We start from the raw sequence: 14749 nt of genomic DNA, 5'->3' as shown, positions 1-14749 counted from the left end.
GACAGGCAGGAGTGATTGAGGGTGTTAGAAGAGTGGGGAAGTGGGCCAGGAAAGGCATTTTCAAGATGGAGCAAGTTGAGCCCACTTTAGGACCATAAACATAACAAAAGTAGCTAGTGTTTGCTGTGACATCCCTGTGCTGAGGGTTTTATGGGGGTATCTCATTTCATCCAGGTATCTGTGTGGTAAGTGCCTTAATAATTCCAGTTTCCAGACATGGAGATTGAGGCAGAGGGAGGGTCGGCAGCCTGCCCAGCTCCCAAGGAGCAGAGAAGGGATTGAAATCTGCACAGTTGGACTCTACAGAAGGGGAAAGAGCTTCCAGGGAGGGGGAGATGGCAGATACCAGAGAGCTTGGGGATGATTGATCTAGCAAAGGCCTGGAAGGAGATGGAAAGGGATGGGATCAATAGTCCAGGTGGAAGGTGCACCTTAGCAAAGTAGAAGGATATGTCTTCCTTGAGATGGGAGGAAGGATGAAAGGACGGATGATAACGATGCAGGGAGTGTCTGAGGCAGAAGGAAGGAAGTCAGGGCAGTGCATGTGAGATGACCTTGATCTTCCCAGGAAAGTGGGAAGCGGCCGGCAGCACACCCAAGGAAGCCGGCCTCCTCCTCACCCACGTCCTCTGTTCTCCCTCCTGCCCAACCTCCTCCTCTTGCTTTCCCATGGAAGATGCAACCCAGGGGATGCTCTTTCATACAAACCAGATGTTTATTTGTAAATGAGGGACTGGGATGTTCTTTAACAGAGGAGAGGGGAATAAGTTAAAGCAGATGGCCTGACAGGATTCTGGGAGTCAGCAATGAATGTGGAAATGGGAAAGAATAGGAGAGGTGAGTACAGTTTTGCTTTTATTACAAGGACACTGAGGTCGAATCCAGTCTTGGTGAGGCATTTTAGTTTCTTCATACTGCTCCCGAGAAGGAGGGAGACAGAAATACAGAATCCATGCATTTGGGGTCTGGGAGTAGGGAAGACATTGGTTGATGAATTGAAAAGCAGAGATTTTTTTTAACTGAATGTTAAAAAGTCAAGTTAATGTATGCTGATAACAAGAATTGGGGAAGTACAAAAATGTATGAAAATGTATGAAAAGTCCACAAAAATCACTTCACCTTAGATAATTATTATTATTATTTTGTACTTTGATTTTAATTGTTTCTAGATGCATTAAAAACTTTAAATCCCACCATATCTGGCTTTTCCAGTATAATTGTACTTCGAGCATTTTCCCCACGTCATTAAAAAAACTTCTTTTAAACATATTTTGTAAGTAGAGGTTGAGCAATTAAAATTAGTGAGAGTTCATCTAATTACATAGTTCCTAAATGTAACATGCAGTTTAATGACTGGTGAGCAAGCAAATAAGTTCCAGGGGAAGAGCCAGCAGTGGTTCAGGGCTTTTCTTTAGCTATTTCGCTAATGCTGCTTCTAGCAGCTTGTTTTCAGTCATTTGCTTTGGTGTGAATGCTCTGATGAACATCTTTGAGCACAAATCTTTGTATATGATTACTTCCTTAGGATAGATTCTTGGAAGTAAAACAACTGGGGTAGAAGGTATTGCTTTCCATCAGGTTTGGTTACAGTCATTAACATCCCACCCACAGGGATGAGCAGCTAATGTCAGTCTGGGGAGTGCCCCCACTCTGGAAGGTCTGGGCCAGAAGATGTGGCAAGTGCATGCTGATTCTAAACTTGGAGCCTGTGGAAAGGTTGCTTGAGGCTGCTCTGCTCTGAGTGTGAGTGACTCTCTTAAGCTCTTGTCCCTGGCACAAGTTTGAACACTGCCCCAGATGGAAGCAAAGGGAGGGGAGCTGGGGCTGTTTGTGTTGGAAAGTCCTAGATACTGAGGGAACAGAAGGTCACCCTTGCCCTGACACACCACCATCTATTTTGCATTGACTCTATCATCCACAGTAAAACCTTTTGAAAATATAATGAATTCAAGGAAGATTCTCCCTGTACACCACACACACACACACACACACACACACACACACGCATGCACGCACACACACACGCACGCACGCACACAGAGTTTTCAATTTCAAGGGATTCATTGATCCACAGGGGTCTTGGGGTTTATGAACACTAGGTTAAGAACCTCTGCTTTAGAGACCATTAGCAGTTCTGGTTTTCTTTTCAGATAGTTAGTGCTTTGGAGACCCTTTTCCGTGCTGGAAATTTCAAGCCACACTCAGGATAACCATAATGTTCTGAATCCTGCCTTTTCAGGCAAAAGTGCTGCATCAACAGTCATTTAATGTGCACTAGGGGGAGAAACAAGGTCTAATTCTCAATATCAGAGGTCAGGCAAGGTGTCTGGACAGACTGACAAGTTGGGAGAGAGAATTCATGGGAGAGAAAACACATAGATTCATACATATATTCCCAGCTACAACATACACACACACACACACACACACACACACTCATCATACATCCATGCACATCATTCATATCTACACATACTCTCATATACATGATATGTGAATATTTTATAACATACAACGCATGTGCATAGTCACAGATGCACATATGCTTTCATACACATGGCAAATACATATGCACATTCTCTCTCTCTCTCTCTCTCTCTCTCTCTCACATACACACACACACACACACACACACAGACACACACACTCAGGACCTGGTCCTCTGCTCCCTCAGGCTCTTCCCTGGGACTCCCTTTCCTCCTTTACTTGATCTTGGCCTAGGTCCCCCCTTTTCCTCCCACCCAATGGTAAATATACATGCCCGAGTTTGAGAGAATTTAAAAGAAGCACAGGAGGAGAGTGGGAGATAAATTTAACAAGCATTAAAGTTAATATATAATTTAAATATGTATAAAATTATTCTATGTATTGATTAGAAAATGGGCTATTGACTGTTTCAAGGCAACAATCAATTTCAGAGTTCACAGGTCAGGTGAAGTTTCTTTCTAATGATCTAAGAAAGAAGGCAGCATTAGCGGGATAATGAACTCCAAGACTTACAGATGCAATCTATGGCTGGTGGCCACCCAGTGGAGGAAGAGAGCCCGCGCAGCTCAGCCATGTATGTACATTACCAAATTAACCAGGCATGTAATTAGCACTCAGGTGCTCAGCAGAGGAAGAGCTGCTCACGATTAGTCCAATTTAGCTTCTGTGCCCTGAAGTTGGGGAAGCTGGGGTGGCGCCAGTGCATGGAACTACCTCATTGCCCCCCACCCCCAGCACCCCACTTTGCTCCCCCTCTTGCATTCCCGGAATGTGATGTTGAGGCATTTGCTGATGTTTATGGAAATTTACGTAACTGTTCCAAGAGTTGTAAATCATGTCCTGATTAGGAGGGTCCGGGAGCCTGGTGTTGGGATATCAAGGAGCCTGCGGGAGCCTGTTGTGGAAGCCACTGGCCTCCTCACGGTCACAGAATCTTGTGTGAATGAGATGGAGATGGATGCTGAGATTAATTAAGTGCTAGCAGGGCTGCGTGGGAAAGCCATCTCCGCAGTCTGCTTGAGGCATCTGTCTACAAGGTGAGGCCACGTCCCAACTGCAGCGGGAGACCCCTGAGGTCTTAGGAGATGAGAAGATGGAGACTGGCCTCAGTCTTTCTTTCCAGCCATATCTCCTACATGTTCTTGGGAAAAATTATCCCCAACAGGCAAATCAGTGAGTCATCCTAAAAACAGATTGTCTTTTTTCTCCCCTAATCCTATCCTGATTCTATCTCCAAATGCCCCTTCTCACTAACCCAGATCAGATCCATTCAGATCTCACCCCTGCCAGCAGCCTCCTCTGACCAGTGCTTCTGGGGACAGGACTTCACTACCCCAGGCATCAACTGGGGCTGATCTTATTGCCTCCTTGAAAGGCCAGCACTATTCCAGGTCAAGGAAGCAGTCCTGGTTGGAGAGACAGGACAGGATTGATGGCAGCTCCAGGATAGCTCATAATTTTGCCAGTTTCAGAGCTTGAACTTGAATTAGACTATAGGAGTGTTGCCTTGAAAGGCTGGCAGTTGGAGACAATGATGTCCAGGAAGAATAGAGATATTTGTAATCAGCTTTATATTTATTTGCATGTGTTTATACATCCACCTCTAAAGGGTCTCATGCTCTTTTGTGTGTATTTGGCTTATCTCCCTGCTGAAATGATTCAGGATTGGAGTTCTGTAAGCTTCACGGCTCTGGCCCAGCATGTTGCTGCTCAGATTCTTCGGTGCATGGAACTGGCTTCTACATGTCGTGCTCTTCAACAACAACCCAGTCCCCCCACCCCTCTTGCTTGCCCCAAGCTTAAGACTCCTAGTTTAGGTCTGGAATCAAGAGGTAATTAGGCAAATTGTTGACTCTCACAAAATAATGTTATTCCTGCTCCCATGTGACCTTCCATAATTGTGTTTCTTTAGAATACTTGATTATACAGCAGTTTCATTTCACCATTTCCCAAGTTCCTTGATGTTTGAACCATCAGAAAATTTCCACAAGTTTTACAATATCAAGAATCCCCCTCACTTCTCAGTCACAACTGGCAGCTTTTAGTCCATTTTGCTTTTATGCAAAATCACACCAAGAAGAGTTTCAGACCACCTTAGGGTAACACACATCTCGAAGCCGCCGTCTCCAAGTGGTGTGTGCCAAAAGTTTATTGTTTGGATACTCACTGATGCTCCTGGTCTCCCAATCTTTGAATCTGCTAAAACACACTCTTAATTAAAAACATCCTCCAGACATGGACATGGCTGCTCATTCCCCATTCTGTAGCAGCAGAGGAGAGAGGGAAGGGGCAGAGGGCGGCTGGGCCATGACTTAGCTCTTCCACATTAGCCCTGCCTGCGCTTGCCCATTCCAATCTTGGCTTCTCTGCTGGTGAAACAAGCAGGATTAGCGCATGATAAGAGAAGCCAGGATCATAATTACACCCTATGCAACAGGGCAGCAGAACCACTAAATAAATCCCTGGACAATTATTAAAATGGCCCAATGCATTACACAAATTAGAACAGATTGGGACTTTTGGGGCAAGGAGAGGGGAGCGAAGACCCGGTATTTAAGTGTTCTTGTAAGCCATCTAAGATATTAATGCTGCAAAGCTCCTTATGAATATTTAAGAATGTAAAATGGAGCTTCGTTGCCATCCCACATCACCACAGAAACCTGTAGTACGGTTGCGTCCACTTAAGAAGGCAGAGCTGCATCCGCAGCAGATTGAAGCCAGATGATCCAGGGCTGGTGTGCTTGCAGCGGCCGTGCTCAGCCCAGACCAGCCTGATGATTCTGCATTATGTCCTCCTGGAAGAGGATTTAGTTAAAGACTTGAACGACTCTAATGGATGACAGTGACAGTAACCCCCCCCCAGTGACAGTGACCCTCCAGTGACAGTGAACCCATTTCCCTAACTCCCCAGAGATTTAGAAGATTGACGGTGTCCCTGACCATTCTAACACAGAAGAGACAGAGTGAATGGTCACCTCTTCCATTCAAGTGTGGGCCACACAAAGTCCTTGCAGAACAGAAGACATGAGACCTCTGGGCTCTCCAGGCAGAGATTTCTCAGAGGTGCGTTTGTGGTCCTGTTAAGCTGTTTTCTCACAGGACACAAATAGTGCCAGGTTCTTGCCAGGGGTGAATGAAGTCCCTTGGATGAAGAAAGGAAAGGGCTACTCCAATGAAGGAAGAGTTGCACTCAGAACTCAAGTCCAGTGGCTCCTGTCCAGCATCAGGCCTGGTGTGTCCTTTGCTTTGGGACAAGGTGTGGTGTAGGCTCTCATGAGTTGCTAGAGAGATCCCAAGGCTCACAGGAGAGGAGATTGGGTGAGAACTCGGAGGTGGGGGGCTCTGGCCCCGGCTCAGCCCAGGGTCTTCCATTCTGCTCCTTTTCCTGTCTGTCAAATGGGATTGATATTGTTGGCCAGTCTGGCCATGAATATCTACAGTGTGTGCCAGCCTGGGAACCAGAGGACTATACAATGTGACATTGGTATTCTCTGTCTTGTTTTACTTCTGTTTGCTGGTGGCTTTGCTGTACCCCCTGAACATTTTTCTATCTAATTTCATTCCATCCTTCTGGATAAAATGGGAGAGGAAGGGGTCCTATCTGTGCGCACACCTGGCTGCCTCTTTTTAGGATTAGAGCAACTCTGTGGGCAGGGGTGGCAGCCTACAAAATGGCAGAATAGGCAATTTTGCCCACAAGGATCCTCTGAGGATGCCCAAGAGGTCCCCTCTCTGCACAGGAATGTTGGGGTGGCAGAGGAATGCAGGGGGCTCCACACCCATGGCTTCAGGCCTTAGGCTCAGGGAAGGGACCAAGCACGAGGGACAGTCAGATGGCCTATACAGGTTTCCAGCAAGGTAAACCTGACCACAGGATGTGCCATGCTTTCAGGTGGGATGGGCCCTTGTCCAGGTGGACCTGGTGCATCCCATGCTGATGGTGTCAACAGTGCAGGTGAGACTATGAATAAACAGGGTTTTCATTCCTCAGAAGCTCATAGGCAAAAAAAAACCCTTGATTGCCTTATTTTTAAAGTTTTGATAAGGTTTACTCACATTCATGGAGGAGCCACACAACTGCTCCGAGAGGGAAGAATTATTCTCTATTCTCTCTAGTTGACTGGACTCTTAGGGCTCAGGGACACCAGGATCTTGCAACCATCTCTTTCTCTCTTTCTCAGGGTTCAGGTGTGCACTCAAGAGTGTTATTTTCTCAAGAAGAATTTTCTGTCTTTTCTTCCAACATGACTGCCAGCCTTTATGTATACTTTTAGCCTGGATTAATCACATAAGAATCTATGAGGCACTAATTATCACTTAAATAAATCTAAATGAATCAAGCCCTAAGAGCATTTAGTCAACCAACTGGGTTCAGGTCTTGTATGACTTATTTATCTTTTCTTAACCTCAGTTTTCTTATGGAAATCCAGCTGGAGGTCGGAATAAGAGAACCTGTCTCTTTGGGTTAATGTGAGTATTATAGTTTAGGGCTTAAATGATCCCCAAAGGCCCGTGGGATAAGGGCATGTTGCTCAGCCTGTGGTTCTATTGAGAGGTGATGGGACCATTCATTCAGAGGTGAGATCTAGTGGGAGGAAATTGGGTCATGAGTGTGTGCCCTTGAAGGGACTTTCGGGACCCCAGCCTCTTTCTCTCTCATCGCTTCCTGGCTGCTACAAGGTGAGTCACCAAATAAAGAGGATCATCGGTCCGCATTCAATTTCTAAACTTGAGCCACAGGCCCAGAGCTCATGGAAGATACCAGATACCTTTGAGGAAGGACCCTGAAATTATATCGCATGCATATATTACAAATTCTCCTCCTGGCTGTCTTCTAAGAGATCTAGTAAGGATTGCTTGGGGAAAAGGAGACTTCTGTGCTTTCAATATTTTTTTAATGGATTCTGAGATAATTCTTGGGGATCCAATATCCAACTGTGAGCCACTGGTCAGGGCATCTTTCAAAGATCAAATGACATATTTTTTGACATTAGAGTTGGCTCATGAACCCCAAACCCATTCCATGGTGGGTGGGAATCATTACAGCCATAGAAGTCTTGAAAGATGCAGGTGTACTATCACCATGTCATTTTAATCACTTATTTGTTCAGAGTGGAAAGTGGAGCTATTTTGGTGAATGGCTATAGATTATTACAAATGCGATTCTAGACACAGCCACCTCTCTGGAGCAAATAACCTAGTGTTTGACACTTGATCTGCAGCTATCTATATGGCTGGCACTTTTCAAATATTTAGTCCCAATAAGAAGGCACAATTTTCTTTCACCTGGTAAGGATTGCAGTATACTTTATTGTTCTAGTTCTCCATCTCTGTGTCACAATTTAGTTCACAAAGAAATTTGATTATCTCTTCCTCCTACAAGAAATCGGGCTGATTCAGCATACTGACAACATTATGCTGATAGGACTTGGAGAGCAGAGATGTATGTACTGTGGACATCTAAGTAAGATATGAATGCCAGATGTTGGAGGATGAATTCTATGAGAATACAAGCAACAAGTGAACATTATACAATTTCTTATTTCTGTTTAATATCTATTGTAATATTCAGGCAAAGATTTCTAAATGAAATTTTATGTAGTGTTCATGTCTGCAGTTGCTATTTTATGTATTTTTATTTATCCCAATTTTATTTATGCCATTATATGTGGACATTGTGAGTTTTCACTCCTACCTAAAATACCATAATCTGCTTAGCTTTGCTGTCCATTAGAGGTTAGATTGTTGCTGTTTTTACTCTATGTAGCTATAAATGTCTTCATTTAATTGCTTTTGTGTGTGTGTGGAGGGGAGACTTGGGTTATTTCTTCAGGGTATATTCCTTTTAAAGAATTATAGTGTCAAAAGATATGAACGGTTTTATAGTTTTTGTTCCATATTTCCCTATTGCTCTCCAGACAGATTGAACCAATTTACAATGCTACTGACAGTTATAGGGGTGCTATTTCTCCATGGTCCACCTAGTCAGATTTTCTACATTTTATTTATTTGGATCAATTTAATATCATGTAATGATACCTTAACATTATATGAGTATCTGTTTCTTTAATTATTAGGAAATCTGCACCATACAGTGTGACATCATTCGTTTTCATTCCATAGTCTGTTCATCTTCTAGTTTCACTGATGAGTTTGTAAGCCTACTAGTGGTAGAGACTGTGCATCCACTATCCTTGCATCTACCATGTATCCACCATCTGTCCTTCATGGATTGAACACTTATTACGTTCCTGTCCAGGCACTGTGCTAAGATCGAGGAACACCAGAGAACAAGACTCAGTGCTCTTCCTTGAGGGACCGTGATTGTCACTAGCAACAAAGTCAATAATTACAACTAAAAGTGAATTAAAATGTGCACAAAGTGCCAGTGGAGTTCAGAAGAGAAATGTCAGGGTGGTGGGTTTATTCAAGTTGTTCTCAGAAGAATCAGGTAAGACTTCTAAGAGAAACCGTGCTAGTGGTCAGATCCAGGCCTCAGGGAGGATGAATCGAAATTCAGAAGGTTAGGAAAAGCTATCCAGAAAGAAGTGAAAGGTGAATCGTGCACTATGAGTGAAAGGGGTGTGCAGTGAGAGTGTGAGGGGACCTCAAGGGGATGGGTGAGGGCTTCTTGAGAGAAGGGCTGTAAACCTAGGCAAATCTTTTCAGATATGTCTGGCTCTAAAGAGCAGAGATCTCTGCCTTGACTGACTTAGACAATAAGATAAATTTGTTCTCTTAGTTTGTAAGAAGCTCAGCAGCAAGGCTGCTCCAGGGTCTGCAAGCTCTGTGGCTTGACAATGCCATTGGGGACTCATATTCTTCCCTTTCTCTCTTGTCCTCTTACTAGGCTTCCCTTGTGCTTATGAGCTAGTGGTGTCTCCATTCAAGGTATCTTTTGTAGATGTAATAATGTTGAGTAGAAGGAAAGGGATTGCCTTTTCCCTTGTTCATTTTTATTTTTAAAAATTCATTTATTTTTGGTACTGGAGATTGAATCAGGGGTGCTTAACCACTGAGCCACATCCCAGTGCTTTTTAAATATTTTCTTAGAGACAAGGTCTTGCTGAGTTCCTGGAGCCTCACTAAGTTGCTGAGACCAGTTTTGAATTCGTGATCTTCCTGCCTCAGCCTCCCGAACCGCTAGGATTATAGGCATGTGCCATGGCACCCAGCCTTGTATATTTTTTTAAGGACAAAGAAATCCTTCCCAAAATCTCCACAGAGGGCTTTCCTCTCCCTGGCATTTAGGATGATTTGCCTGTCTCCAAACCAAGTTCTGGCAAGGGCAATGGCATTACCAGCTGGTGCAGGTGTCTTAGGATGAAGTTACAGATGAGGAATCTCAACTCCCCTGAGAGTTGGAACTGATAAGATACAGTGTAATTATCAAAGAAGAGCTGGCAAAGAGACTTTGGACAATTAATGGTATTGCTGTATCAGGGCACCGATAGTAATAGTGTATCCTCTGTGAGTCTCGTTGACTCATGGCTGTTACTGCTGAACTATTTCCTGTGGAGACTCCATCATGAGTCACTTTCAGCCACTAGGATCCAGTAGTAACGGGGGAGTCATAGCAGGGCCCTCCTGCTCCAGCAAGACCCACAGTGAGGAAGTGGCTGCAGAGAGATGAGCAGAACAATTAAACAAATTTTCATTGTGTGCCTACTGTGTGCCAGACACCGTGCTAGGTTTCATGGATATAGGGCAGAGTAAGATAGAGCACTCAGTCCCTCAAAGAGCTTCCACTGAGGGCTGGGTGAGAAAGCAACTCAGAGGGTAAACAGATTCCTATACACAATATAAAATTATAAATAGGACAATTAGAGCTGTATTAAGAATATGCTATATTCTACCTAAAATTTTTACCCAGTCTTTGCATTTGATTTTTACAGCTATCCTCATTTCTTTCCCCCGTTTACCACCAAGAAGGACTGGCTGCCTGTTCAGGTTCTCCTAGCTGGTAAGCATGAGCCAGGACTCGGACTGAGGTCAGAGCCCCTCCACTTCACTGCACTATGACATGTTCTCTCTGTCATTAACTCAAATACCAATGTGTCATGAATTCCCAAAGGAAGGTCATGACATGTTGTCAGGGGCCAGGCTGGGAACACTTTGCAAAGGAAGTGTTATATGACTCCCTCTTGGAAGACAGGACAGTAACCAGGTGAGCAAGGTGGGCAGGCCTTCTAGCCAAGGGAAAGAACAGGTATGAGGTAGAAGAGGGGGTTCACTGGGAGTTGGGACTGAAGAGGTCGCTTTGACCAGTATCTTATGCTTCTGAGTTTGGATTTGTCTCATAAGCAAAGTGGACAGCTTCTGAAATTTTAGAAGTAAAGGTGGATTTTAGAAAGACCACCTTGGTAGCATTTTGGAAGATAGACTTGGGAGGAGTCAAGATCCTCAACTGGTGAGGAAGCTGTTGTATGATCCAGAAGATATCTAGAGAGGAGAGTCAAATAATGGAAAAGAGATTTTAAAGGTAAAATCAAGAGGTTTTGGTGATTGATTAGATGTGGAGGTTAGAGAGGGGGAAAAAGTGAGGATGATTTCTACATTCCTGGTTTGGGCAACCAGAATGGTTATGATGTTTTATACTCAGGAGTCACTGTAATGCAGGTGACAGAAACTCCACTCACATTAGCTTAAGCAAAAAGAAACATAAAGACATGCGTACCTGAGAAGGAATTGAGTAGCTTCTAGGTCTGAAAGAAGAGATGTAGAGGGCTCCACACCTCTAGAAAACTCTCTTTCATCTTTGCTGGTCTCTGCTTGGCTTTTTCTATGTGCCAGGAAAGATGTCCACCAATAGCTTCAAATATGCATCCCCAGTCTCTGCAGTAGAAAGACAGCGTCTCTCATTCATAAGCCCTCTTGAGTCATAAGCTTATCCTGTGTCAATCCCTATACTGTGAGTGCTAGATTTCATTGGTACAGGGCAGAGTAACACACACGACCTTGTCCTACATAAAGCTCACCTTGAGGGTCATGGTGAGAAGGTGAGGGGGTAAACAGATTCATATGCACAATATAAAGTTATGGATAGAAATGGAGTCAAGTGCTCTGTCCCATGGCCAAGAAGAAAGAAGCTGACACAGAGAGTTCTGGGAAGCTCAAGATAATACCTACCATGGTTCACCTTGCTGTTGACCAAGAGAGAAGACAGCAGGGGAACAGCATTAACTGGCTTTCAATTCAGATCTGATTTAGACACGTGAGACTCATCGCATTGAACTCCCCAGCAGACTCGAAGTGCCATAACATTTTATTGAAATCAACATGCTGGTGAGATAAGGTTCCTGACAGACAGCAGATGGCTCCCACCCAGAAAGGCTAATCAATTCAGACAAAAAACAGCCATCATAAAAGAATGGGACATACAGAGCAGGCACACATATCAGGATGGCAAAGAGACAAAGGCTCTTGCATGGCCCTAGCCAGGAGAGAGGAACAACAGCATTGTGAGGAAGTCTGGGCATCGAGACCCTCCCTGGCTGGCCTCACTTCCCATGGCTCACATCACAGAGCTCTGTACGCTTGCCCTGAACTCATTGGGCTTTCTCATTGCAGGCTTCTTGTGGTCAAGTGACATGTTGTATTCATCCCTGCCCACCCAGGAGCACTTGGCATAGGACCTTGAACTAAGTTCTTAACAAAGTTTTATTAATCCACTTCCAAACTTGGAGTGAGCAGAGTAGTTATTTCTTACGAGACAGAAAAAAGTATTTGCACTGTATGGTAAGAGGTTAATGATGTCGATAGATTAAAATACCTTTACAAATCAGTAATATAGGATGAGAAAACCAATAGGGAGGCAGGCAAAGCAAATTAATATGAGGTTCACAGAATGGTCCTCCTTATGAAAAGTGTCAACTCCAGTAGTTATTGAAGAGATGCAAAATAAAACAATGGGAATCCTAGTTTTGCTTATCAAACTGGTGGAGGTTTAAAAATAGATTCTGTAGTGCTAGTAGGAGCATGGAGAAATAACTATTCATATAATATAGATGAGATTGCACATGAGTACAGCTTTCCTAAAGACGAATATGGTCATTTTTATTAACAGCCTTCAAAATCTCCATGCTTTTAAAATCGGTAATTTTTCTTCTAGATTGTTATCCTAAGAGTGCACTCAGAGGCAACAGCATTGTGTTATATATAAGAATGCATATATATAACAGATTATATATAAGAATGCATATCTTAGTGTGATGGGAAATAACCTTGCTTATTCTCACTTATTCTGTGTCCAGTAGAAACCCCAGAAAGAGAAGTGGATTCATATACTTCCTTGCCATTTGTCTGACTTATAGGTAAGAAAAGCCTTCACAATTGGTTGGATGCCTGTGGCAACACTGTAAGCCACTTCATTCTCATTGGTGGGGGATGCTCTCCTCTCCTTCCTGAGATCTTTTGTGTTAAGCTTCTGCTTTAGGACATCCCTGTCTACCATGCCATATGGAAACTCCTATTATTTTTCTGCTCACCTCTCAGGCCTTGAAGTTCTTTGGGGGATCAGATGTACTATACTAGAGACTGAACTAGTTGGTGGGGTGCAAACAAGAAGGAGTCTTATTTTTTTTTTTTTTACTCCTCAGGTTACTTAAGCACCATCAGTTGATTAATTCATCTTTCCATCCACTATCCATTAAACTGTCAATCCATCTATCCATCCATCCATCCATATCTATCCATCATTCATCCATCTATGTATCTGTTCAAACATTTCTCATTCTTTCTTTTCCAATATTGATTCAGCACATGCTATGGGCCAGGAGCTGTGTTGGGTGTTGAGTACGAAGTTTTCACAGGAAATAGGCATCGTCCTTGGTAGCAAGTTATCATAGCTCAGGGGCTTGATGGACTAACAAAGGTATAATCAACTGTTTTCTCTAGAGGTCAACACACACAAAGAGCTCTGGAGCATGGGGTAGGGATAAGGGCAGGGAAGAAGGAGTGTATTGCCCTCAGATGGTGGATCCCAGCAGAAAAGCCCGAGTGGAGTCTTCAAAATGACCTACAAATTAACCTAGTAATAGAGAAGAAAGGGACATTTGGAAGGGCAGAGGGAGAGGAAGGATTTGTAGGTCACTGGTTAGGCCCGATGGATCTGAGCTTTATCTGAGAGGTGAAGGGGGCACTTGAAAAGTTTAAGGGAGGAGAGTGAGGAGAGTTTTAAGTATTTTTGAAAAATCAGACCGGTAGCAGTGTGTGGATGGATTGGATGCTCAAGGTCAGTCAGGACATAGCTACAGGGGTCCAGATGAGAAATTACAGTTATCCAAGGAGGAACTGAACAAGACATGGGGGGAAGAAGGAGGAAATAGAGTTAAGAGATGTCACCAAGGCCATATTGAAGGTACCACTCACTGGTCAGCTGTGTGGGGAATGGGTCACCGCAGAGATGAGGAGCCACGAGGTATCCCTGAATGTCACTGGTCTCTGATGTGGGCTGGCTGGTTTAGATTTAGAGATTGTGGGGAAGGCAGAGAAAAGGATTTCTGCTCTTGCACATTTCCTCTGGAAGCTCACCACGCAGCCCTCCCCTTTCCTTTCCTCTTCCAGCCTGTCTCCTGGAGCTTTGTGGAAGTGACTACAAGCATGGCTCAGGTGTGGCCCTGTGGCTGGGGCCCAGCATCGGCACAAATTTTCTGGACAACAATTGGCTTTCCTAACAGCAAATTCTGTAGCCTGGCCTCAGGCATGGGTGATTGGGGTTATTTGTCCTTGCTGTTTAGAATATTCCTAAATGGAGTTTGTACTTTATTCAACAAAATTTTGTTGAGAGAGGGACTTTTTTGTGTACAAAAACGATTGAAATTTTTCTTCTACCTCCTAGATCCAGGTGCCTGTGACTTAGATCTCTATTGCCTTCCATTTCTCATCAAGCTCTCAGTGTTTCTTTGTGCATCTATCCTTTGGGGAAGGCTGGGATTTCCTTGGGGGCTAGGAGCTGCATAGATCCCCTCGCCGCTGCAGTATGTGCCTGCCCAGTTCCCATCTTTGCATTTCACCATTCCCTACCATTGTGAACAGTTAGTCCTCATTCCTGGGATTTGTAACTCCTTTATGGAACAATTCTCTTGTTTATTTGTTAGTGACGATTGATGGTTCTGATTGGGAGGGCGTCAGGTACAAAAAATTCCCCCCACTTTTAAAAGCTTGTAGCAGTGGCCTGAAGCTGTGGCCTAAAGCTCTTAATGATTTACTCAGATGGGTCTGCCTGCTCCAGGGAAGGCATTTTTGGCCTGGAAGGCATTTT

At 44.0% G+C, this 14749-nt stretch overlaps 1 long non-coding RNA gene across 1 annotated transcript; it reads left to right on the top strand.

Annotated features, from left to right (window-relative positions):
* The first annotated feature begins 780 nt into the window (after window positions 1-780).
* On the top strand, window positions 781-12766 carry LOC144365315 (uncharacterized). Its single transcript, XR_013423623.1, has 3 exons — window positions 781-837; window positions 10383-10450; window positions 12741-12766. It is a non-coding gene; the product is annotated as an uncharacterized LOC144365315 (long non-coding RNA).
* Window positions 12767-14749: the final 1983 nt, after the last annotated feature.

This window comes from Ictidomys tridecemlineatus, chromosome 7, assembly GCF_052094955.1.
Source record: "Ictidomys tridecemlineatus isolate mIctTri1 chromosome 7, mIctTri1.hap1, whole genome shotgun sequence".
NCBI lineage: Eukaryota > Metazoa > Chordata > Mammalia > Rodentia > Sciuridae > Ictidomys > Ictidomys tridecemlineatus.
The sequence above is the reverse complement of the archived record's forward strand: the minus strand, read 5'-3'. Positions and strand labels throughout refer to the sequence as shown.